The 24,902-nt window shown below is 36.5% G+C and overlaps 1 protein-coding gene across 3 annotated transcripts in view; it reads right to left on the bottom strand.

Annotated features, from left to right (window-relative positions):
• Positions 1-24,902, bottom strand: part of ALCAM (activated leukocyte cell adhesion molecule) — a 208,528-nt gene that overhangs the window by 72,959 nt on the left and 110,667 nt on the right. Inside the window, exon 1 of one of the 3 annotated variants that reach the window (XM_089330697.1) lies at positions 4,862-5,122. The exons of the other annotated variants lie outside the window; for them this stretch is intronic. The gene's annotated coding sequence lies outside the window, so the exon portion shown is untranslated. Of the gene's footprint in view, positions 1-4,861; positions 5,123-24,902 lie in introns of those variants that run through there. 3 annotated transcript variants of the gene reach the window in all.

Raw genomic sequence — 24,902 nt, 5'->3', positions numbered from 1 at the left:
CCTATTTGCTGGCTTACTAAACAGGATTTTGGAATTCCTGTGTTCTGTTTGAAACGGTTTGTTTATCTTTCCACTCACTGTTCCCATCAGCTGTCAGTCACTCTTGCTAACGATAACAGCTCACATGTATAGTACTTCAGAGCCTACAAAGCACTTTCCCATGCATTGCTCTTCATTAGTTAGGACTGCCTCATAGTCCCTTTCCAATTTGCCAGTAAAGTGCAGGCCTTTGAAAACAAGATAATCAAACTGAAAAAGAGACTCTATTTAAAGAGTAAACAGCTTCTGAGTGAGGGGCCCAAGGAGTTAGTTAGAACAAGATTTAGTTTATGGACATCAGCATTTATTTTCACTGATTAGAACCTGCACATTTTCGAAAAGTTCTTGGATAGACCCTGAATGGTTGAGACTGGTAAATAAGAAGACTGACTCTATATCTCTGCTTTCATAAGAAAATGTTAATTAGCTTAGCGATAGGGCATATCCAAATGAAAAAGGTACTTAGAGATTACAAAATGCAGGTCATATATTCTATAACTAAGGATGTTGACCAGAGAATCTTACGTGTTAAAGGCAGAATTGTGATAAGGAACCAATTCTCTACCTAAAATTCTTTGTATTAGTAGTTCCTGTGTGTGCTTTTTCTAAATAGTCTTGATATTTTTAAAATTTATTTTTTGAGAGGAAGAAAGAGAATGACTGATTGTGACACACACACACTCAGAGACACACACACACACAGAGAGAGAGAGAGGTCACATCCATTGTTTCACTCCCCAAGAGCCTGTAATGGCTGGGACTGGGCCAGGGCAAAAGTTAGGAGAAGGGAGCTCAGTGTAGATCTCCCACATGGGTAACAGAAACCTAAGTACTTGTCATCACTGCCTATCAGGGTCCATATTAGCAGGATGCTGAAATCAGGAGCCAGGCCTGAATTCAAACCTAGGCACTCTGAAATGTGATGCAGATGTCCTGATATCTTAACTGTTAGACCAAATGCCTGCCCTCAGTCTTGATATTTTTAAGATACAGTAGTCCTCCTGATCTATGAGGTATACATTTCAAGACCCCTAATGATGCCTAAAACCTTGTGTGGTATCATGGCCCATAAATACTATGCTTTTTTTTCTATGTGTATATACCTATGATACATTTTAATTTATAAAACAAGCATCATCAGAGATTAACAATAATAACTAACAATAATAAACTCTAACAATTATTATAATACAATATAATAGACATGTCAGTATAATTACTATCAAGCTTTGGGAACATTGCTAAGTGAAATAACAGTTACTTGAACAAAAACTCCAAGAAATTACAATGGTTGATTTGATAACAAAGATTTCTGCTAAGTGACAAACAGACTATGGATACACTGGAAAAAGGATGACTCATGTCCCAGGCAAAATAGAAAGGAAGAGGGCAAAATTGGCATGAGATTTCATCATGCTACTCAGAATGGCATGTACTTTCAAATGCATGAATTGTTCATTTCTGAAATTTTCCATTTGATAATTTTGAATTGCAATTGACTGAGCTCAGTCAAGTAAACTGAAACTGTGGAAAGCAATACCATGGATAAGAAGGTCTACTATATGAAGGTCTACTATATATAAGAAGGTGTACTATACTGAGTTCTTGGAAGTGTGGTACAAATGACATCATGGAGATAATACATTTCAAATCCATGTACTATGCCATGGAATGAAGGATGTAATAGAAAGACTATATTTTCTACTATTAAATTGTAAACATTCTATCAATATTTTCTCCACAGCTGTGAAAGCTGAGAGGCAAATGTTTTAAAAAGATCGATTTCTAAATACGTCATCTAATCATCCACCACACATAAAACTTGCTTTTAAAAATATAAAATACTCAAAAAAAAAAAAGGCAGTAGAGAAAAACAGGAAGGAAAAGAGGGAGGGAAGAAGCAAGAAAGGCAGGCAAGAAGAAAAATTAGTCATTTTTGGCATGTTATTATTAAGGAAGTTTGACAATTTTTTGGTGTTTCAATAGCTGCAATAGTTTTTCCCTTCATCCCAATATAAGCCAATATAAGTTTGTGGTTAAGTCAACAACAACAGTTCTCCGGCAGCCAGGCAAGGGTGGCTAAATTGGTCATTTCTATCCTAAGGATTGAACTGACTGAAAGGACCTATGACTATGTCTCCCAAATGCTTCACTTTTGACTAAACAACAAAATTAATATCATACATTTTTCACATTCAAATGAGTGCCAGCTTTGATTTGAGACCTAATTCTTCTTAGGAGTTGGAAGTAAGAAAAAAAAACGGCTGTCACAATTTTTTGGTGCATTCTCTTGTTTGTCAAATGATCATACTAGAACAGAAGAAAAAATGGAGCAAGTACTTTGAAATTTCGTTTTATTTTAATGAAAAACACACAATAAAATAAAACTAGTTTAATATATCTCATTTGATCAAAGTCTGATTTTTAGCTAATATCTAACAACTTTGCATCGTGTTTATACTTAAACAAAAAGTGGCATACACTTCTTTTACTTAAGAGAAGTTAACTCAAATATTTGCAAATTTATTATCATGGAAATGGATCATTAGCCCAGCAGTTAATATGCTTTCATCCCAAATTCGAGTGTCTACCTTAGACTCTGAGGTAGCAGTGATGGTTCCAGGAACTGGCTTCTTGCTGCCCATTGGGGAACTGTGTTGGGAATTGTGTTCCTGGCTCCTGCCTCTGGCTGGAGCCCAGCCCTAACCATTGCTGGCATTTGGGAAGTGACCCTGTGTATCCAAGCTATGTCTGTCTCTCTGTCTCTCAATAAATAAATAAATAAATAAAAAGAAAATTCTAAAATTCATTCTTGTAACACATTCATGATAACTCAGATATTTGGCATTGGGAGTAGAATTCTAGAGAAGAAATCTGTTTTGGTAATGTGGAAACTGGGATGATAAATCATGTAAAACATTTAAGAAATAAATTGTGAAATTTTAATTGATAAGAAAGAGCCATAAATGAAACATGTAATGTGGAACTAGAGTAGATTGTGTCAGAGAATCCAATCCACAGCACACTGACCTTCTACATATAGATTCTGAAAGCAAAGTGGTAGTTAGGTAAAGTAATTTGAGATACGAAAAAACAGTAGCTATTATATTGGTCTAGTATTCACTAAGGGAAAAACAATTCCAAACACCTTATTGGTAAAATTGTTCACCTTGGGGATTCTTGGAGTACAATGGATATCGGGAGAAGAAAAATCTAGAAAGTACAGTCAGATTTAGATGGTTTGGGGTAAGCTGTCTGTTTCTATAGAAATCACAACAGCTTTTCACCAGAAAAATGTCATTCTGTTTATCAACTGTACTAAAGTTCATCCTACTTAGTCATTTGAATTTATACTTGGTAGATCAATTACATCAAACAACTACCTCTTCACTCCCAGCAGATCTTAATCAATTGAAGAAAAATTAATTGGTATGTAAAAAGATAGACACGAATTCATTAATAGAAACACATTTTTTAAGGCATAACAAATGACTTCTTTTCTCAGCAAGATAGGATTAAAGGACTCTTGTAGACATGACTGAAAATTAAAACCATATTAAAGATATTTGACATTGTTGGATTGGAATTTGAAAAGAATTAATAAAACAAATCTTATCACTCGGCATATTTACTAAAGTGGAGAAATTTATAGCATTAAAAAACCCACATAACTTTTACATTACTTTATAGCTATATTTTAAAATTCTAGTCATATCTTTGATCTTCATTGGTAACCCACTTATCAGTTTTTAGTATCTTATCCAAAGTGGTTGCTCTCACAGGCTATGAAATATGTATACATTTAAAATATTTTCTTGCTCTTAGATATTGAAGAATGGAGTTTCTACTGTATACAGCTTTGCAAAATATAGTTTTCTTTTTTTTACAATAATTTAAACATTTTTCCTGTTTTGTACATTTTAATCACTTTCATGAATTCAGAAGTAGTCTAGTGATATTGTATTATTGTTTATTGTCATTCAATTGCCTACAGATGAGATACTCAACATATTGGAGAAACTGTCTCACTATATTTTAATAGTTTGTAATTGAACTACATCTATAGAAAAATATAATAAAGACACTGTACAATGTCCTAAATTGTATTCTTATACCCAATAATGCAATAAATATACTTAAATTCAATGTTTTACTTGAAATTTTCTTTCAATACTGGATCTTTCTGTGCCTCTGAAGGTTTTTTATGTTAAAGTGCTGAACTTGATTCTTTAACAGCCTTTTGTCATTACTCTGTAGAGACTGGAGTTCTAAGCATAAGTGTTATAAGATGCACTGAAGTATTATAAGAAGTAAAATAGTTCTAGAATCTTTATTAACAAATTAAATGAACATATTATGTCTCATTGGCCCACATGATTGCAAGCCAAAGGTTTATTAAGTTAATAATGAGATAGATTATGAAAATACACAGACACAACATCTGGCAGGCTGACAAGCATAAAATTTTGGTAAGAAGTCATCAAATTCAAGAAAAACTGTACTGTGATTCTTCTTCTCTAGTATTGAGACCTTGTTCTGTATTTTCTGGCACAGTATTCACATATTTACTCATTATAAAATTTCCCAATTATGTTGATATTTTACATTTTAGTTTATTTGACAAGAAAATATAAAGTAATAAAGCAGAATATTATGGAATGGGGGTGGGGGAATGTTTTTATTCAAATGTTTTGGTTTTGAACCCTGGTATGACTTCCTAGCTGAACATTCTCCAATATATATTTTTTAAGTGTTTACTTATTTATTTGAAAGGTAATGGAGGAGATCTCTCTATCTGCTGGTTCATTCTCCAAATACTTACATCAGCCAAGGCTAAGTCAGGCTGAGGCCTGCAGACCAGAATTCCATCTAAGTCTCCCCTGTGGTGGAAGGGGTCCAGGAACTTTGACCATCATCTGGTGCTTCTCAGGATGCATTGGTAGGAAACTGGATTGAAAGTGGAGTAGCTGGGGTCCACACTGTGACACAATGGGTAAAGCTTCTGCTTGCAACACAGAGGTCTCATATGGATGCTGGTTTGTGTTTCGTTGCTCCACTTCAGATTCTTTCGCCTGCTAATGGCCTGGGAAAGCAGCAGAAGATGGTCCAAGTAACTGTAACTCTTTCAAATAATTAAATAAACCTTTTAAAAAAAGAAAGTGGAGTAGCTGGGACTGGAACTGGTATTCTGATGTAGGATATGGGTTTCCCAAGCTCTACCACAACACCTGCCTCAAATATATATATATATATATATATATATATATATATATATATCTTTTGTGCCGCCATACTTCACAAATGATACAATAGGAATCTTTCAACATGAAGCAGATAATGAAAGTAGGATATCAGTCATCCTGGCATGTTATGGGTGCTTTACAAAGTTTAGCTCATTCTTCTATTTCAAACAGTAAGACTCAAGAAATTTTGTTGGGCTACACCATATGAGCGCAGTGTCTACATCTTCATATAAAAAACTGGGACAGTGTGTCAAGTATGAATGCATTTATGGTGATAACAGGGAAGAATATTTGAAAAAAATTACTTACATTACACATTTTATGTTACTTTAAATTATAGCAATAGTCAATTAAAATATACACAGATTGAAATATAAAGACAAAAAGCACTTATAGGAAGTTTCTTACTTTCCTGAATGACTGGAGGATACTTTACTTCTTTCTGTTTAGTGTCAGGAAAGAAATGTTTCCTCATCTTCAACATATTCTTTTTTCGTTTTTGTTTTTGACAGGCAGAGTGGACAGTGAGAGAGAGAGAGACAGAGAGAAAGGTCATCCTTTGCCGTTGGTTCACCCTCCAATGGCCGCTGCGGCCGGCGCGCTCAGATCGGCTCACCGCGCTGATCTGAAGGCAGGAGCCAGGTGCTTCTCCTGGTCTCCCATGGGGTGCAGGGCCCAAGCATCTGGGCCATCCTCCACTGCACTCCCGGGCCACAGCAGAGAGCTGGCCTGGAAGAGGGGCAACCGGGACAGAATCTGGCGCCCTGACTGGGATTAGAACCCAGTGTGCCAGCGCCGCAGGCGGAGGATTAGCCTAGTGAGCTGCGGCTCCGGGCTCTTTGACCTTCTTAAAAACCTCTTTCAATACTGAAAATGATTCATCGTTGCTCAAAGAAAATAAGAAACATACTCATGGTTTTCTGGGATTTGATCGGAATTATATTTTACATGAATTCTTTTCCTTAAAGAATATGATACAACTTTTTTTTTTCATTGATTCAATTAAAAGTAGAGCAAAAACTTTTTTAGCTACTAAGAACAAATAGAAATAGGTAATAAGATAAAAATTGTAGATAGAAACAGTCTAGTTATTTCCCTCTTTGAATGGAATGTTTACTACACTTCTTCATTCTTCCTTTTATCTCCTCCATATATTTCCTGCCAAACACACATATACACACACACACACTCATACAGAGACATTAATTGGACAACTACATATCTAACAGAATATCTAGCTGCAACTTGCTGGGTGAAAAATAATCTTGGCAGAATGGAACTCTTCTATTAATAATAAATTACCTCAGGACTTTACCTAAAGATAATCTTATCTACTTCAGTCATTCTGTTCTATTAATGTACTTAACACCAAAAATGTCAAGAGACTTGTAGAGAATGGTGAATGAGAGGGGGCACGCTGATGGATGTCTGTGGTGACTGGGACAACCAAACAGTGAGGGAGGTAGAAAATGGGCATTTTCTCTTCAGTGATAAGAGAACAGAAAGCTGTTTAAAAATCTGTTTATTGCTAGTGCTTAAAATGTTAACTCCTTCTACTTTCCACCATCCTCATTCCATTTTTCTTCCTTTCTTTGCAAGAAGAACATAAGAAGCAAAATTAAATGAAAATTCTTGGTATAGAATTTTGGAATAGTAATCAATCCATTTTTTAATGGTTTTAAAACAATAATATAAAATAGTGTTACACAATGAAATTATTCTAGTAGAGCTGTAGCTCAATATAAATGAAAGCATTGTTTAATAAGACCATCTAATTTATCATTTCAAAATATATTCCTTCATGTGACAAACATTACTTAAACTTAAGAAACTATCATGTATTGGTCACCTTGAACATTATGTTATGCAATGTTTCGTAAGTGTACACAATCTGTGCTGGTCATATTTATCTTGTTATGGATCCATAAGTTTTTTTTCTGATGGCCGAAAAAAAATGACATTTTTTGAAATCTATTTATTTCCAAAGAGAGTTAAAGTGAAGCTATCAGCACTTTTGTGAAGCACGTGAATCTTGGAATGAATGGAAGCTTTTGGGTTTTAAAAACAGCCAACTATTGAAAGTTACAGAAAAAAAAAGCAAGAAACAGAAAGCAGAACTAGTTTAGATACCTTTGTAAAAAGTTTAAATGCATTTTTAACTGGACATATCCGTTAATCCTATAATTTTCAATGCCCTTAACTTTCCTTTTACTTTTATTCAGAACCATCAGCCCATTCTCAGTTAATCATTTATTTGCAGCCATAGGTAGTAAATGGTACTTTGATCTTGTTTGCTAATTTTAGATATAAACCGATTCTGAGCACTTGCTGTGTAAAATGCATTCCACCTGTTTTGCAACTTTAAATACAATCTCATGTTCTTTACACAAAAATAATTCTCATTTGTGTTGCTTTTTGTTAACAGTTGGGATCTTACTCTTTCATTGCTTGAGCTTTAGCCTGTCATCTTTTTGAACTGGAACTCTGCTGTTCACAAATCTTTTCTACCTATATGCATCTTTATTTTTTTAAATCTTTTTATGGAAGGAAACAAGTTTTATTCGATCCATCTCCCACAACCTCCAGCCTCCCCCCACATTAAAATGCCCTTCTTGAAGTGCATTTCTTATCAAAAATTTTCCAGCTCACAGAGTAGATACCAGCAGCCCCTAAGTGGCTTAAAGGACTTAAAGCACCAAAGCAGAAGAAACTAAAGAGTTAAGGTATTTTCTGGTCACTTAGTTTTCTCATGTGGAATGTGGTGTCATGCACAGTGGCAAAGAGACCCCACGGCTTTCACAAGCTCATCAAGCCAGATGACATAAAGTGATGTTATTTGGGTGAGGATCTTAGAAGATGTCCAAAGCTCCTAGGCGAAATAATCTCTCAGTGTAAATGAGTAAACTATCAGTGCATCAAACAGAATGCAGTAGCAACAAAAATAGGAATAAGATATGAATAGATGGGCATCATAACAGTAAAGAAAAGTATTATTATCTGAAAAGTCAGCATTGAACATATGCTTTTTTTAAGAGGGAGAAAACTTTGTTTTCCTATTCATATGTGAATGAGTTGCTGCTTAGCTAGAAATAGGAAAGAAGAAAGGAAAGAAGGAAAGAAGGGAGGAAGGGGGAAATGCAATGATAAAGAAAAGAAGTAAGGGACGGAGAGGAGCAGGAAGAGGGAGTGAAGGAAGGAAAATTATTAAACCAAAGACCTTTTGCTACATTCTACAATATATCAGACTAATGATTTCACATTTCATTCTTCCTTTATAAAATACTAGGAAATCACTCCATAAGAAAATTGAAGATTGATTACTTTGGAAAGAGATATAAGGCAAATTTCATACATAACATAACTTTTTCTTTTTCCTTTTTTTTTTCTCAAAGTCCTCACATAGATACCTTTCCCTTAGTAAAGAAAAGCTGACTTAATTATTTAGTAAAGGAAATTAAATTAAAAACTTTTAAAAAATATTTTATTTATTTATTTGAGAGGCAGGATTATAGACAGTGAGAGGAAGAGACAGAGAGAAAGGTCTTCCATCTGTTGGTTCACTCCCCAAATGGCCACAATGGCGGAGCTCATGTGATCTGAAGCCAGGAGCCCCCTCCAGGTCTCCCAGGGGTCAAAGTGCTTGGGCCATCCTCCATTGCTTTCTCAGGCCACAGCAGAGAGCCGGAATGGAAGAGGAACAGCCTGGACTGGAATTGGCGCTCACATGGGATGCCAGTGTCACAGGTGGAGGATCACTGCACTGCTCCAAATAAGAAACTCTTAACATGATTTTGAAACATTGGAAGATTTCAAGTACCCTCTCTTTAGTTGAACAAAACAGCCCTCGGCTGGGTTCATTATTTACAAGAGGGGAGCTTGCTTGAGAAGTTACTAAAACAGCCTAAGCCTCAATTTCTTTATGTATAAATTGGAGATAATGACAGGTCTTACTTTTGGTTGCTGTGAGGCCAAAATGAGTTAAAGCACTTAGCTAAAACTCTATCACATCAGAATGTTTTATCACCACCAAAACAAATGACCACAAACAAACTTTGTGTTGTTGGCTTCAACAATGCAAATTCATTGTTACAGTCCATGGAGGTCAGAAGTCTGACCTGAGTCTCACTGGGCTAAAACTAAGGTGTCAGCAGGCTAATGTTCCTTTCTGAAGACTCTGTGGGAGAATCCATTTCCTTGCCTTTTCCAATTTCTAGAGGATACATGCATTCCCTGTCTAGTGACCCTTTTCCTCCATGGTTAAAAAAATCCCTGTTGCATTGATGTCTTCCTCACTGTAACAGGATTTTTTTTTTCTTTAAGGATTCATGTGATTATATTGGGCAAACATAAGTAAACAATGAAAATATCTACCTCAGTGTCATAAATCACATCACAAAGTCTCTTTTGCCATGTCACCTAATATCAGGTTTGGAGAATAAAATGTGAACGGCTTTGGGGAGGTTAGTTTTCTGCTTACCAAAGCATGATATAACAAAATGTGCTCAAAAAATGTGATTAATTTATCATCATCAACATCAGCATATATGTCACATACTTATATATTCTTATAACTTAGGTGTTATTTACTGACTTCTCCTATGATTATTTCTTGGATGAAGAATGAGGTAGCAAGTGACAGGAAGTGTCTTACAAAAGGCCATGCAGCCAGTTGATGCTGATTAGGTGCAATTCATAGTTCCTGGTACAGCACAGTGCTTTTCCCTTATTACAATGCTGAGAACAGCTATACAATTGTATATCTAATTTTAAACATTTCAAAATGAAACACATATAGAGCCTCAAAAATCAAGCTACATTGCTTATATTGCACAAATAAGAACATAATAAAATCAAAACAACAATTTGTCCATTTTGTGTAGAAATGCTCTAAAATGTATTAGGGAGAATTCTTACTGCTAAACTACATTGAAATCAAGTTGGAATTTATATTTGGAAAAAGTGAATATTTATTGCACAAATATTATGTTTCTATGCCTTCTTTTGTCCTTGCTGGTTTATTCTTTTCTTTCCTTTTTTTCTGTTTCCACATTTCTGAATGAATATATAGGAAAAATTAAAACCCCCAAAATAGAACAGCAACCTACTACACTGTTGTTTTTAAGAATTTCCATGTTGGTTCAAATGAGTTACTCACCAAAACTGTTTGCAATATACTGGGTTGCAGTTTGAAAATCCCTATCAGTATACCCTATTTGATAGAGATAATCTCAGACTTACTGATACTTTACAAATATAATTTAACATTTGTTCATCATACTTTGTTCAAACACTGTAAACAAATCTATTACTATTTTCTAACATATTTAAATAACAACTTGTGCTAAGTATAATAGTTTGATAGTTGTTATATCTGATTCCTATAATAAACACTGAAAGTTTCCAGTTTTCAGCTGCTCTTTTCAGGAAAACTTTTACAATTTCTTGACATCGTATGTATAGCAATCTGAAATTTACCTAAATACTGAGAAACAATGACAGAAAGTTTCTATAAATGGGTAAAGAAATCACTCCTACTCATTAGTTCCTTCTGTCAATTCTGTATTATTTTTTTCCTTTATGACCCTATGCGAAAATGCTGCTTCACCAACAAATGAACTAGTACCACCTGACCAAAAGCTTGAACAGCAATTAATTTAGCTATTTGAGATTTGTACATGTGATGACATTTCTAGTTTAGGTGTAAGTGATAAATGGCAAGTATATCATTCATTTTTCTAGACATGCTCACTGTGATACCTTTTCAAGATAGTGTTATATCCTGTAATATACAAATGCTCTAAGTGTAAACAGGTATTCATGATGCTCAAAGTATGCATTCTGTTAAGTTGCTTTTTCATTGGAGAATTTTAACCTATTATTTTGTATTCAAATTGCATGCTATTGACCAGCGCCAAGGCTCACTAGGCTAATCCTCCGCCTGCAGCGCCGGCACACCGAGTTCTAGTCCCGGTTGGGGCGCCGGTTCCTGTCCCGGTTGTTCCTCTTCCAGTCCAGCTCTCTGCTGTGGCCCGGGAGGGCAGTGGAGGATGGCCCAAGTGCTTGGGTCCCTGCACCTGCAAGGAAAACCAGGATGAAGCACCTGGCTCCTGGCTTCGGATCAGTGCAGCACACCGGCTGTAGCAGCCACTTGGGGGGCGAACCAACGGAAAAAGGAAGACCTTTCTCTCTGTCTCTCTCTCTCTCTTACTGTCTAACTCTGCCTGTCAAAACAAAACAAAACAAAACAAACAAAACAAACAAACAAACAAAAAAACAACCAAAAAAAAAACTGCATGCTATTATTAGGTAGAGAAAAGATATTAGGAATTCATTTTTTCACTAACTGGAGCTCTTACAGTGTAAAAATGTATGCCTTGTCAGATGAAATTTCAAAATAAAAGTGACAATAATATCCAAGGTTATTAGTCCAGTTCAATGAATAATGAAGAATGATGCAGTTCAATAGTAGTATATTTTTAGTTTAATTTTATATAGGATGACATTTGTGAACTACAATTCTAAATCCTAATCTATAGCCTACTTAAATTGGTCAAGACAGTAGAGGGTAAAAGCTGCCACCTACAGTGCCAGCATCCCATATGGGCACCAATTCTAGTCTTGGCTGCTCCACTTCTGATTCAGCTCTCTAGTATGGCCTGGGAAAGCAGTGGAAGATGGCCCAACTCTTTGGGCCTCTGCACCCACATGGGAGACCTGGAAGAAGCTTCTGGCTCCTGGCTTTGTACTGGCCCTGCTCCAGCACTTGTGGCCATCTGGGGAGTGAACCAGTGGATAGAAGACCTCTCTGTCTCTCTTTCTGCCTCTACCTCTCTGTAACTCTGCCTTTCAAATAAAAAAGAAAAATACTTCAGGTTAAAAGGATTTCATGTCACAAAGAAAATCTAAACAGGTTATTTCCAAATTTCTTTTGTTAAACATTAAACAATTTTATCCAGTATAGTCACTTGAACATCATTCTTGCAGTACCAGGCATCAACTGAATGTTTGGGAAAGGGTAAGAAGATAAGAGGCTCAAATAGTTGGATTTAGAAAATTTGAAAAAATAAAAACTTGTCTACAATGCCTAAAGGAGGAAGGCCTGTTTAACCTGGAAGCTTTCCATAAAGAAAACTTTTTGAAGAGAGGCCACTTACAGCCTAAGGCACAGTATCGTTTTGAGGCTCACATCTCCAAATGTCTTACTTACTTTGCTAGGTAAACAAAATATCTTGAAATGTACACTGGAGTCGGATATGAGCAGCAGGCACTGATGGCAACAGCACTAATTCCACTCTAACAGTTGGACTGTGAAAAATAACACATGTGAAAACCATCAGTGACCCAGCTGAACAGTTTCAAATGATATATGGGAAATATCCAGATATGTTTTGTCTGTTTTTTAACAATAATAAGTTTTCTGCTCTAGGTCAGCACAGTGTTCAGAGAATGCTGTTTACATTCAGACCAACAATAGATTGAACTGTGCCTAAAGACAGCAAAAATGTGTATTTTTACACCAACAACTTGTTTATACCTTTTTGCATGGGTGATGAAATATTCTGGATGGGAAAATTTTCAAAACATCAAAAATGCTCATTACATTTTAAAATTATATTAACAAAACATGCTATGATTATTTTAGATGACACTTTTTCTAATTGGACACTTCTCTAGTTTATCCCTTGAACCTGATAGCCTATTTTTGATGGTATGGGGTCACAACTATTGTAATATATTTAAAAGGGTTAATCTGGTACTACAGAGTTTGTTCTGGATGAATATCATTGTGAATATCACCAAAATCTGATTTATGAATAAATGTAGTATACATGGACTTGCTTTTCTCACCTTAAGTCATCAGACTATAAGTTTTACTTAAGGCTGAAAACCAGTTGGTACTTATTGGCATAAAACAGGAGCTTTGTAGAAATGAAAAGCTCAGTATCACCACCCCCCCCCAAGACCTGCTCAATGAGAATTTTGACAATGGTCACACATGATTTGAATGCACATTAAATTTGAGAATCATTGACTTAGAAGATAATACTACAGGGCTGGTGATGTGGCATAGCAGGTAAAGCCATTGCCTGTAGCGCTGGCATCATATGGGCCCCAGTTCAAGTCCCGGATGCTCCACTTCCAATCCAGCTCTTTGCTATGGCCTGAGAAAGCAGCAGAAGATGGCCCACGTGTTTGGGCACCCACAAGAGAGATCTGGAAAAAGCTCCTGGCTCATGGCTTTGGATTGGCACAGCTCCAGCATTTGCGACCATCTGGGGACTGAACCAGCGGATGGAAGACCTCTCCCTCTCTCTCTCCTTGCTGCTGCTCCTGACTGTCTGTAATTCTTTTTCAAATAAATAAGTAAATCTTAAAAAAAATAACATAATACTACCCAAAAAAAGACTCTCCAGTGATGGACTTTCATTACTTCTACCTGAGAAATCAGTTTTCTGTTCTTAGATCTTAATTTTTCTCTTTAATACTACTCTTTAGTCCACTTCAGGAGATACCTTTGTTCTATACATTACCCTTAACAAAAATTTTAATCTTGTGATAAAATCTCCTGGCTTAAACAACTTCACTGCAGATAAACATATATACTATTCAACTTGGTTTAGAGCCTTGAATCATAGATTTTTCTTTTTTTTTTTTTTGGACAGGTAGTTATAGACAGTGAGAGAGAGAGAGAGAGAAAGGTCTTCCTTACATTGGTTCACTCCCCAAATGGCCACCATGGCCGGGGCTGCGCCGATACAAAGCCAGGAGCCAGGTGCTTCCTCCTGGTCTCCCATGCAGGTACAGGAGCTCAAACACTTGGGCCATCCTCCACTGCCCTCCCGGGCCACAACAGAGAGCCGGACTGGAAGAGGAGCAACCGGGACTAGAAACTGGTGCCCATATGGGATGCCTGAGCCTCAGGTGGAGGATTAACCAAGTGAGCCACAGCACCAGCCCCTGAGTCATAGATTTTTTATAAAACATTTATTTATTTATTTGAAAGGCAGAGAGAGAATGAGAGAGAGAGGAGAGAAAGAAAGAATCCTCCATTGTTGGTTCACTCCTCAAATGTTTACAATGTCTGGGACTGGGCCAAGTGGAACACAGAAGCCAAGAGATTCCTCTGGATCTCCCACACTGGTATTAGGGGCCTAAGGACTTGGGATATCTTCTGCTGCTTTCCCAGATGCACCAGCAGGAAGCTGGATCTGAAGTGGAGTAGCTGGGACTCAAACCAATGCCCATATGAGATGCTGGTACTGCAAGCAGTGGCTTAGCCCACTAAGCCACAGTGCCGGCTCTGAGTCATAGATTTTTTAATCCTTTAAGAAATTTTACAAACCGCCAGGTTCAATCTAATCACCTTATTTTGCAGGAGAGAAAATTAGTCCAGAGGGTGAAATGATCTGTTTATCATATTAATCAAGAACTAACATGCCATTCTTTAAATCACAGGTCCACATTATATTTACATTACTCATTTTTTTTACTTTGTTTCCTGTTGAAATTCATGCACTCACTGTTCTTTCAAGTTGTAGTGTAAAAGTTATTCAGAGATTTTCCCTTAATTCTTCTATGTTTTTATCAAGATATTTAGTCAGGCTCTCATTTTAAGATGCTATTTATTTTCATTTTATTTGAGGACTTAGATGGGGGAGAGGCAGAAGAAGAGGGGGGAGTCTTCTGTCTAGTGATTCATTCAGCCTGGCTAGGCCACGATGAAGCTAGGAATCAGAAACTCAAGTACTTAAGCCATCATCTGCTACCTCCCAGGATGTGCATTAGCAGGAATCTGGATGGGAAGTGCAGAGTATCCAGAAGTTAAACTACGAACTCTGACATGGGATGCAGGCATCACAGATAGCAAGTTAAGCCTCAGTGACAAAGGACTCCCCCATCCAAGTTTATAATTTATTTATGCCACACACTTCATCTTTGCCAGCTGACCTGGTCTACATTAAGGCTTTATACATTTTCCACTGGAGCTCTCCTGGTCTTCATTTCTGCCTGATTGACTTTAGAATCAGATTGGTGGCACTCTGTTCAAGCCTCTTAACCACTGCCAGTTCAGCCTAGAACCTTCCTAACCTAACAGACCTAACTTTCCCTCAATATATCACTAGCTGTCTTGAGCTGGCTTGGTTTCTAACTATAAGTCTTCAAAGTCTATTTCTGATTTGAAATACAGTTTTAGCCTCTACCTTCTCTGACTCAACAGTATAAAAGGAAACAAATACTTCAGAACTCTTCTGTTCCCAGTTCCCCTTTCTTCGGATCTCATAAAGCTCTTAGATTACTTGCCTTCTTTGATTGTTTTTCTCTATTCCTCCTGTGTAGCTGGTAGAGGAACACGGGAATAGGAACATTTCATTTATTTCTTGTAAGTCTATGAAGTAAACTAGGAAAAAAAGAAACACTGAATTGGCCCCCCAAGTGTGTTTTTAGTTTAGGTCTTCTGTTAGATACCCTCTCTTTCCAGGAGATGAAAGTTCAGTGCAGCTATCCAAGGGCAGAAGCTACATAAGGATTTAAGGTTAGTTTGTAATAGTTCGTATTAATTTACCTGGAATTTCCCTTGAACATAATCTCTACAAGAATCTGGGAGGTGGAACCAGGGCTGTGGAATAGTAGGCTAAGCCTCCACCTGTGGCGCTGGCATTCCACATGGGCGATGGTTCATGTCCCAGCTGCTCTTTTTCCAATCCAGCTCTCTGCTTATGGCCTGGGAAAGTGGTGGAAGATGGCCCAAGATCTTGGGCTCCTGCACCCCGTGGGAGACCCAGATGAAGCTCCTGGCTCCTGTATTTAGATCAGCCCAGCTCTAGGTATTTGGGGAATAAACCAGCAGACAGCTCTTTCACTCTGTCTCTCCCTCTCTCTGTCTGAAAGTCTGCCTCTCAAGTAAATAAATAAAATCTTTAAAAAAAGAGATGACTTTAAATTTAAAAACAAAAAGAATCTGGGAGATATATGTGGCAGGAAGAATAGAGTGAAAGGGAATTCTATTTATGGAAAATGACACTGGACACTAGAAAATTTTATATGATTACATTTTCAAAAAATAGTTATTTCATCTGCAACATTTATGACCCTTGAATCTTAGCTGGTTTCCCCACATGAAAGTATTCCTTTCTTAGGGTTTATTGATAAAAATTCTTGCAAAACTAGGCAAAATCCTCTTCCTTTACTGGTAACCCATAATAAATGTTTGCCTAGCAGAAAACTGAATAAATAAATAAATAAATATGCCTTATGCTCTGCTCGGAGAGATAGCACAAGAATAATTCAGTTTCAAATAATCTAATTTCAATGCAAGTGTTTATTTTCAAAATATAATTTATCCATTATAAAGTTAGACCTTATGCTAACCAATTTGAAAACTATGTTGAAAGATAAATGGAAACTATTTCTTGAAGTAAGTTTTCCATTTATATTTTTTGGGAATGCTTTTGGACTGCTGGTTTTCAGAAGCTGATCTTCCCAATTGCCTCCTATGTGGTGAATTAATTTAACTGTATATGCAACCTATTTTGTGGTTAATTACACAGTAAGAAAAGAGTGCAATTATAACAGATGCATGCTAACTAAAATGAATAAAATGAGAATTTAAAATGATGTAGAATGTATTCTTCCCTTATTAAAAATGAACGCTAATTCCCTTCACAATGGACTTTTTCATGCAATTTACTCTCTTCTTACTCCCTTCTTCTTTAAGAAGAATTATTGAGTTATACTTAAATATAATATTAAGACATAATTAAAGCTTGCTGAAAGGCCATTTGGGAGGTAGAAAATATACTGGACTTTATAAACTGGTATAATAATCTGATTCATAGAACAGCAATTTATGTGAAAATTTAGTAAATGCTAAAACATCTCAAATAGCTGAGTAGAGTAAGCATCTGCTATGCATGAAAGCATTTTTAAAAACAATCAAGCAGAGCTTTGAAAATATCTATCATTATACTGAGATCTTCATTCAATAAACTGGCCTAGTGGCTCTCCCAGTAGAACTATCAGTGCAATGAGAATCCAGTGGGATGCTGTGTTATGAAGCATGGGAGGATCAATGCTTTCATCTAAAAACATTAAATTTAGAAGGGTTCAATTTTTCTATAAATAAATTAACCCTTTTAATGATTTAGTTAAGTTATTGAAAAAACTCTTTAATCCAAAAAGTTTTGTACGTAATAACTAGCTACTAAGAAATATGACCTTGTTATTTTAGCAGTTGGAAACCATCAAGAGGAGAAGGCATTTGATTAATCTCATTTTTAAAAACCATTATTTTTGGTAAATGGATATAATTTGTACTAATCTGTACAGCCAACTCAAAGCTTAACCTTGCATGTGGTTTCTTTGGTTCATATAAATTTGTGCTTTTCTTAAAGTATCTTTCAAAGCTCTTTAATTAACGTATCATTAGAGTACCCAATGATAAATCAACTAGTAGATTTAAAAACATGAAGTAACCTTTTTTTTGAGGTAAAAATGATCACTCATATGTAATTTCATATCGATTAATCTAAAAACAAGATTGGTAAATATATGATTTCATTAATATCATGGTTATAATTCAATAATAAAGTTGGTTTGTACTATATATATTCGTTAGATGAAAGAATAAATGGTAGATAGTTGATACAATGTTTATACCTATCAAATTTCTTACAGATGCAATACTGAAACCTAACATTTCTAGGTTAACCTATATTGATTTAATGTTTATTTTGCCTCCTAGGAAGAAAATTCACCTTTTCTGTTTGCATGTAATAATCAGATTCTTTGACAGATACACACACAAGGCAATCCTGTCTGGAGTCTCAAAACAAACTAGAATATCTGCTAGGATTTCTCTCAGGACTATAGGCCTAACATTTCTTTCAAACAAATATCAATCCTATACTCAAAGCAAAACACAGGATATTTTTGATCAAGAGCAAGCAGCCTGTGTGTGTGAGTGCTAATGTTAGCAATTTGGATGCACCATCCGTAGACTCCTTTTCATGCTGCATTAGAGATGCAAGCACTGATATTGCCAGAATATGTCTACTTTTATTTTTATCTTGATGTGTAAGGCATAATGTATTTTTCATAACTCAAGATTTGCAAGGTAAAAATTGGATAATGAAAAAAGGCTATAAAAGGATACTTCAAAATGTTATGGACAATGGAATTAAAAGATAAGTTCATTTTAATGAAAAATATTTTAAAGTCTACACATATAGGGTTATTAAAAAGTTCATAGGAAATCCATTTTATGAAAAATTATGAATGGATTTCAAGTTTCTTTGCACCAAAGTAGACTTATCTTTTAATTCCATTTCCCACAAATTTATGGAAGTACTCTCTTGTATTCTAATTTCAGAATATACGGTGATGGGACCCTCATTACATATTTCAAAATCTTTTCAAACTTTTTACTATTACCCTCCCAAAAAAAGTCCTTTAGAATTTTAATTTTGTCTATAGGCTCAATAACAAGTATTTGCTTTCCTAAGATATTACCATGTACTGGTTCACTAACTTCCTAATTGTTCCTCTGGCTGGGTGAAGCATTCATTCTGGTGGCACATATCCACAACAGCTGTTTATTCCACATGTTTCCATGAGAGCATATTAACCTGAGCACATGGGGATAATTATCATATTCAAGTGCTTTGGGATGTTAATATGCCTTCTCTGTCATATCCCTTGATTATCTTGACCATGGTATAACAATGTAGAAATATCGTTAAATCTTTATGGTACTAATAACTATCTGAAAGTTATTCACATTGACTTTGCTTGAGAAATAACTGAGGTTCTGTAAATGCTTTCCAATTTATTGGGTAGCAATCAATAAATAGGCTAACTTCCCCATTCCCCATAAAGGTATGTATGGTATGTATTAATATTGGTTAGCAATAATAACATGACTCATTGACCTTTTGATGATCTGAGTGATTCCAGATTTCATAATTTTTTATTTGAAACCTGGGTGTGGTGACCAAATAACATGCCATATAGATTAAGCTGGTACATGAAAACAATGTTGATATCTTGATTAGAAATGTTCTTTGTTTGGCTTTCCAGTTGTTATACAGTGAAAGTAACTCATGCAGTAGAGAAAAATGATCATAAGTTACTCTTTAACTTTCCTATTCATATGATTTCAACATTTTACATGATTGATTTTCTAAGATATAATATGCATTTGATATATCATAGCTATATTGTTATATCTGTCTACTTTTTTATTCTCTAGAAAATTGCTTCTAATCAAGAGTACTTTCTCATTTCCAATATTGTGTTTAAAATATTAAAACTAGGTGTAAGTTTCCAATCATTTTATCAAATTCCTTCATTTAACAAATAAAAAGATAAAAGGACATTAAGAGACTGTTGAAGAAGACATAGTTTGCTAAAAGTCAAGTTAAGAGATATCCATGGTGTCAGCACTGTGGCCTAGTGGGTGAAGCCAGCGCCTACAGTGCCAGCATCCCATATGGGTGCTGGTTCGTTTCCCGGCTGCTCCACTTCCAATCTGGCTCTCTGCTGTGGCCTGGGAAAGCAGCAGAAGAAGGCCCAAGTCCTTGGGCCTCTGTGCCTGCATGGGAAGACCTTGATGAAGCTCCCGGCTCCTGACTTCGGATTGGTGCAGCTCCAGCCATTGCGGCCAACTGGGGAGTGAACCAGCTGATGGAAGATCTCTCTCTCTGCCTCTCCTTCTCTCTGTGTGTTTAACTCTGACTTTCAAATAAATAAATTAATCTTTAAAAAAATAGAAATAAAAAAGTCATTTGAACTTAGAATATTGATTACTATAGACTTGGAAGGGTGCTAGGGAGGGAAGTAGAAAGAAGCTGGATAATAGATATCAAAACACAACCAGTTATAAGTAATGGGTTCTGATATTCCACAGTACAATGGAGAGGCTGATTATAATAATGTATTATATACTGCATGAAGGAGGGGAGCTAGAAGGCTCCAAGCCAGGGGGATGGATGGGGTGGGGTGGGGATGTTGGTTGATGGTGTGATCAGTTTACTCTGTGGACATGTTGAAACACTGTACTGCATCCTTAGGCGTGCGAAGTGTACAGTTCAAAAATTTTAAAATACGATATTAGGGACTTAACTGGATTCTTCAAAATCCCAGACAAAGGTCTCACATTCATTATGTACCAAACTATAAATCTTATAAAATTGTTTATTATTGTACGTAGTTCATTTCACCCAAATGTTACCTGTGTTGTCATGTATTCTATAATATACACTCTTTGATTGCCCTACATTCTGTCGCTCTTCTGGTATCTTTCTGTATTCCATGAGTGACCTTTCCCTTTTCCTCTCTGACTGGATAGTGAGATAGTAAAAATGCATTCTCTCTTTGGGGATATCTCTGTATGCGTAGTCCTGACTATGCTCCTGCTATCCAGACCACAATTGCAATTGCTCACAAGTACTTTTCATCCCTTATCCTTTGCAATTCTACTGCAGTTCAATGTGAAGTCTAACACATAGTAGGTGCTTGTTGGAACCGTAGGAAAATTCAGGTAAACAGGTTGACTATTAGCGTTAAGACTGCATGCTGCTATGTTCTCTTATCCCTGCCTCCATGGCAACCTGGCAGGACTCAGTGTTAAGTACATTTTCTGCTGGTCAGCAGGTCCAGTAGAGCTGATACATTTTCTGTTGGGTAACTGCTTGGTTAATGGCCACTGTTGTGCAACCCTGTATAAAAGGAGATAGCCCCTCTGGGCTGCTGCTGCTGTGTTCTAGTAACCTAGGCTGCTTTTGCTGCTACCTGAATAAAGAATGACCCATCTGCCTACATTTTCATGAGTATTCTTTCAGTTCCTGGTCCTGTGTGCCTCAACATCCCCGATGATGGAGTACAGGTCTGACAGCGCTCCACGATTGTTGATAAATAAACAGGAAATAAATGAGTACATAAATGAACATTAAGATATAGTTCTTGTCTTCATGTAACAAATGGAGAGAAAGAAATGCCCATAGGATACAAGCTCTCTTCCAGGAATGGGGACATATGAGAGGCCCATTATCAATGCTGTACCACAGAGTAAGGTTTCTGAAGAATGAAAGCCTAGGTAATGAATGCATTTAGTGACTCATATATTATCCAGTTTTTCAATAGATCAATCAAGTGGGTACAAAAATTTAATTGTCTCCATGAAGACCATTTTGCCATCTCAACTATCCAGGTAGATATGACTATTCAGATATTCCTGGGTAAAATTTCTTGAGCACTTCTAATTAACAAGTCACAGAGAAAATTCTTGATTCCAAATTTGTCACAAATCATGAAACAGTTAACTAGCAATTGTGTTGTTCTATAAACTTCTATTTGGGAGTTCACAGAACAATGTAACTTCAACAGATCTTATTTTTCAATATAAAGTATAGGTCATGGGAAAATAGATTAAAATTAAATTTCTTTTAGCGCAAAACATTGAACTCCATGAATATTTTTTCATAATATGCATTTTATATTAACTCTTTTGAACACCATACTCCAGTAAAGCTACAAGGTCAGCTCAGTCTCAGTCTCCTTGTGAAAAATATGTTCCAATTATGGCCTGATCTCAGTCACGTGGAGACATTCAAACTTTAGAGGATTTTTTTGCTAATTTTTTTCATAATTTGTCCTAAAATGGACAAACTATATACTATTAATAAAACTAATAATTATGATATTATTTTTCCCAATACACTCCCTGTTTAAAAAGTAAAAAGGTTTTTACTTGAGCATTTTGAATTTTTCCTTTATAATATGACTTAATATTAGGAGAAAATGATCAAGTTTCAGCAATATTTCCTGCCTCATTTTTCATTTGTTTTCCATTAAACTCTCTTCTCAGGATTAATTGGTTTACAGTTATTAGGTCTACTAAATAAGAACCTATTTACTGGGGTTGGCGCTGTGGTGAAGCAGGTAAAGCCACCCCCTTCAGTGCTGGCATCCCATTTGGGCGCCGGTTCGAGTCCCAGATATTCCACTTCCAATCCAGCTCCCTGATAACTGTTTGGGAAAACAATAAAAGATGATAGAAGTGCTTGGGCTTTTGCACCCACCTAGGAGACCTGGAAGAAGCTCCTGGCTTCAGATCGACACAGCTCCAGCAGTTGCAGCCATCTGGGGTGTGAACCAGGGGATGAAGACCCCTCTGTCCCTCTCTCTGCCTCTGCCTCTCTCTAACTCTGCCTTTCAAATAAATAAATAATCTTAAAAATAGAAACTATTTACTTTAAAATTACTAGATAAAATTCAGTAAATAGCAAAGAAATCAATACATTTAATTCTTATACTGAAGTTAAACTTGAGAAGTAGTCACAAGTACCCTAAATGAATTTGTCAGATAGCTCAAATAACACCTTTATAATTTTATACAAAAAAAAAAAAAAAAAGACTAAGAGATACCTAAATGACAGACATAGGAAAGTGGCTCTGTTTTTATCCATTCAATTTTTTTTTTTTTTCCATCAGCAAAACCTCTCATTCTTAACTTTGGGACACGTTCAAGTAATATGTGGAATTCACTTCAAGTAATTCACTTCAAGTAATATGTGGAAATATTCAATAAACAAAAAAACATTTCTCGGGGCCGGCACTGTGGCACAGCAGGTTAATGCCCTGGCCTGACACGCCAGCATTCCATTTGAGCGCTGGTTCTAGTCCTGGCTGCTCCTCTTCCAGTCTAGCTCTCTGCTATGGCCTGGGAAAGCAGTGGAGGATAGCGCAAGTCCTTCGGCCCCTGCACCCATGTGGGAGACCCTAAGGGGGCTCCTAGCTCCTGGCTTCGGATTGGTGAAGCTCCGGTCTTTGCGGCCAACTGGAGAGTGGACCATAGGATGGAAGACCTCTCTCTTTCTGCCACTCCTCTCTGTGTAACTCTGACTTTCAAATAAAAAAAAAATTCTCTGGTTCATTTTTATAAAGACATCACTTAAAATCAATATTTAATCTGTACTTCTTGTAGAATTAATCTTGTTGAAAAAGATAAAAGAAACCTAATTCAAAATTAAGCATAATTTTATCTTTATTTCACTTATTTTATTGCCTAATATTCCATCTTTAACTTGGTGACCCTTAACTTGTGCTATGAACATTCCATATTTCAGAAAGAAAGACAAAGACATCACTTTTTTTTTGACAGACAGAGTTAGACAGTGAGAGAGAGAGACAGAGAGAATGGTCCTCCTTCCGTTGGTTCACCCTCTAAATGGCTGCCACGGCCAGTGCACTGAGCCAATCTGAAGCCAGGAGCCAGGTGCTTCTTCCTGGTCTCCCATGTGGGTACAGGGCCCAAGCACTTGGGCCATCCTCCACTGCCCTCCCGGGCCACAGCAGAGAGCTGGACTGGAAGAGAAGCAACCAGGACAGAACCCGGCGCCCCAACCAGGACCAGAACCTGGGGTGCCAGCGCCGCAGGCAGAGGATTAGCCAAGTGAGCCGTGGCGCCGGCCAAAGACAGAACTTTTAGCAGTGAAAAATGAAACTGCTGTTGTTTCTCAGGATAAGATGATTGACATTAAGTACTGAATAACCTAAGTCTTCTCTGGTTCTCTTCGCAATTAGTGAGTAATATTTAAAAGTTGGGTATGGGCCATAGTCCTGGACTCAGATTTTGGATTGGAAAAATGAAAGATTTTTATGTATCTCATGTAAGTGCCAAGTCTAATGGCATTCATCTTATTAGCCCTATTAAACAAACTATATAGATTCACAAACTTTCTCTTAATTTTCTGCATTCCACTTTTTACTCTAATCACTTCTGATGTTTCCTATTCTTACAAACAGTGTTAGTTAAAAAAAAAAAAAAAAAAAAAAGGAAATTCAAAACTTCTTTTTGTCCCAAGGTTGTGCTATTTCAACCTCTCTGGGGAGTCCACAGATAGGGCAATGTGAGGAGTTATGCACTGTCACAGACTGAACAAAATCTCATCAATCAGACAATAGGATTTTGCTCTCTGGTGCCTTCTTTCCACTAGAGTGGAAACAAAGGAAAGAATCCCCCAAAAAGCAATTTTGTTGAATTACTTTGTAAGACCAGGGAAACAAATGACAGTGCTTGTCTCTATAGCAAGCATTTTCCAACATGAATAAATTGTCCTCAGAAAATATATTTTATGTGAAATTGAATTTCACAAATACAAAGGGTCCAAAGTAACAGCATATAAAAATGTTTAAAAAATACTAAAGTCAAGCTCACTGCTATGTACGGGGAAGAGAAAAGTTCTCACCCCAATAAGCTCTTCTTTGCTGCATGTTAGCCCAGCTTGCCCCTTCCATAATCCCAGAAGCTACCATGCTGACACCATGTTTGGAGGGATTTGGCTCTGAGCTCTATGATAGTCTCTTAAATTAAAGGTTCAAAATTCTGCTCCCTTCTCCAGACTCCATGGTGAACACACACACAAACACATTATTATTATACACATTATATACAAACATCAGATATGGAAAGTGTGGAGAGAAAAAAAGCTTGAAAAAAGTATTAACACTGTTTCAAGAACCAAAGCACAAATATCAAGAGTTCTAACAATAGTCTTTGAGTCAAAAATGAGAGTAGAGACAAAAGAATTTTCTCCAGTTTGGGGAAAGACGAATTTACAT

This window comes from Oryctolagus cuniculus, chromosome 4, assembly GCF_051225735.1.
Source record: "Oryctolagus cuniculus isolate XC-2025 breed Fujian yellow rabbit chromosome 4, ASM5122573v1, whole genome shotgun sequence".
In the NCBI taxonomy this organism is placed as follows: Eukaryota; Metazoa; Chordata; class Mammalia; order Lagomorpha; family Leporidae; genus Oryctolagus; species Oryctolagus cuniculus.
The sequence above is the reverse complement of the archived record's forward strand: the minus strand, read 5'-3'. Positions and strand labels throughout refer to the sequence as shown.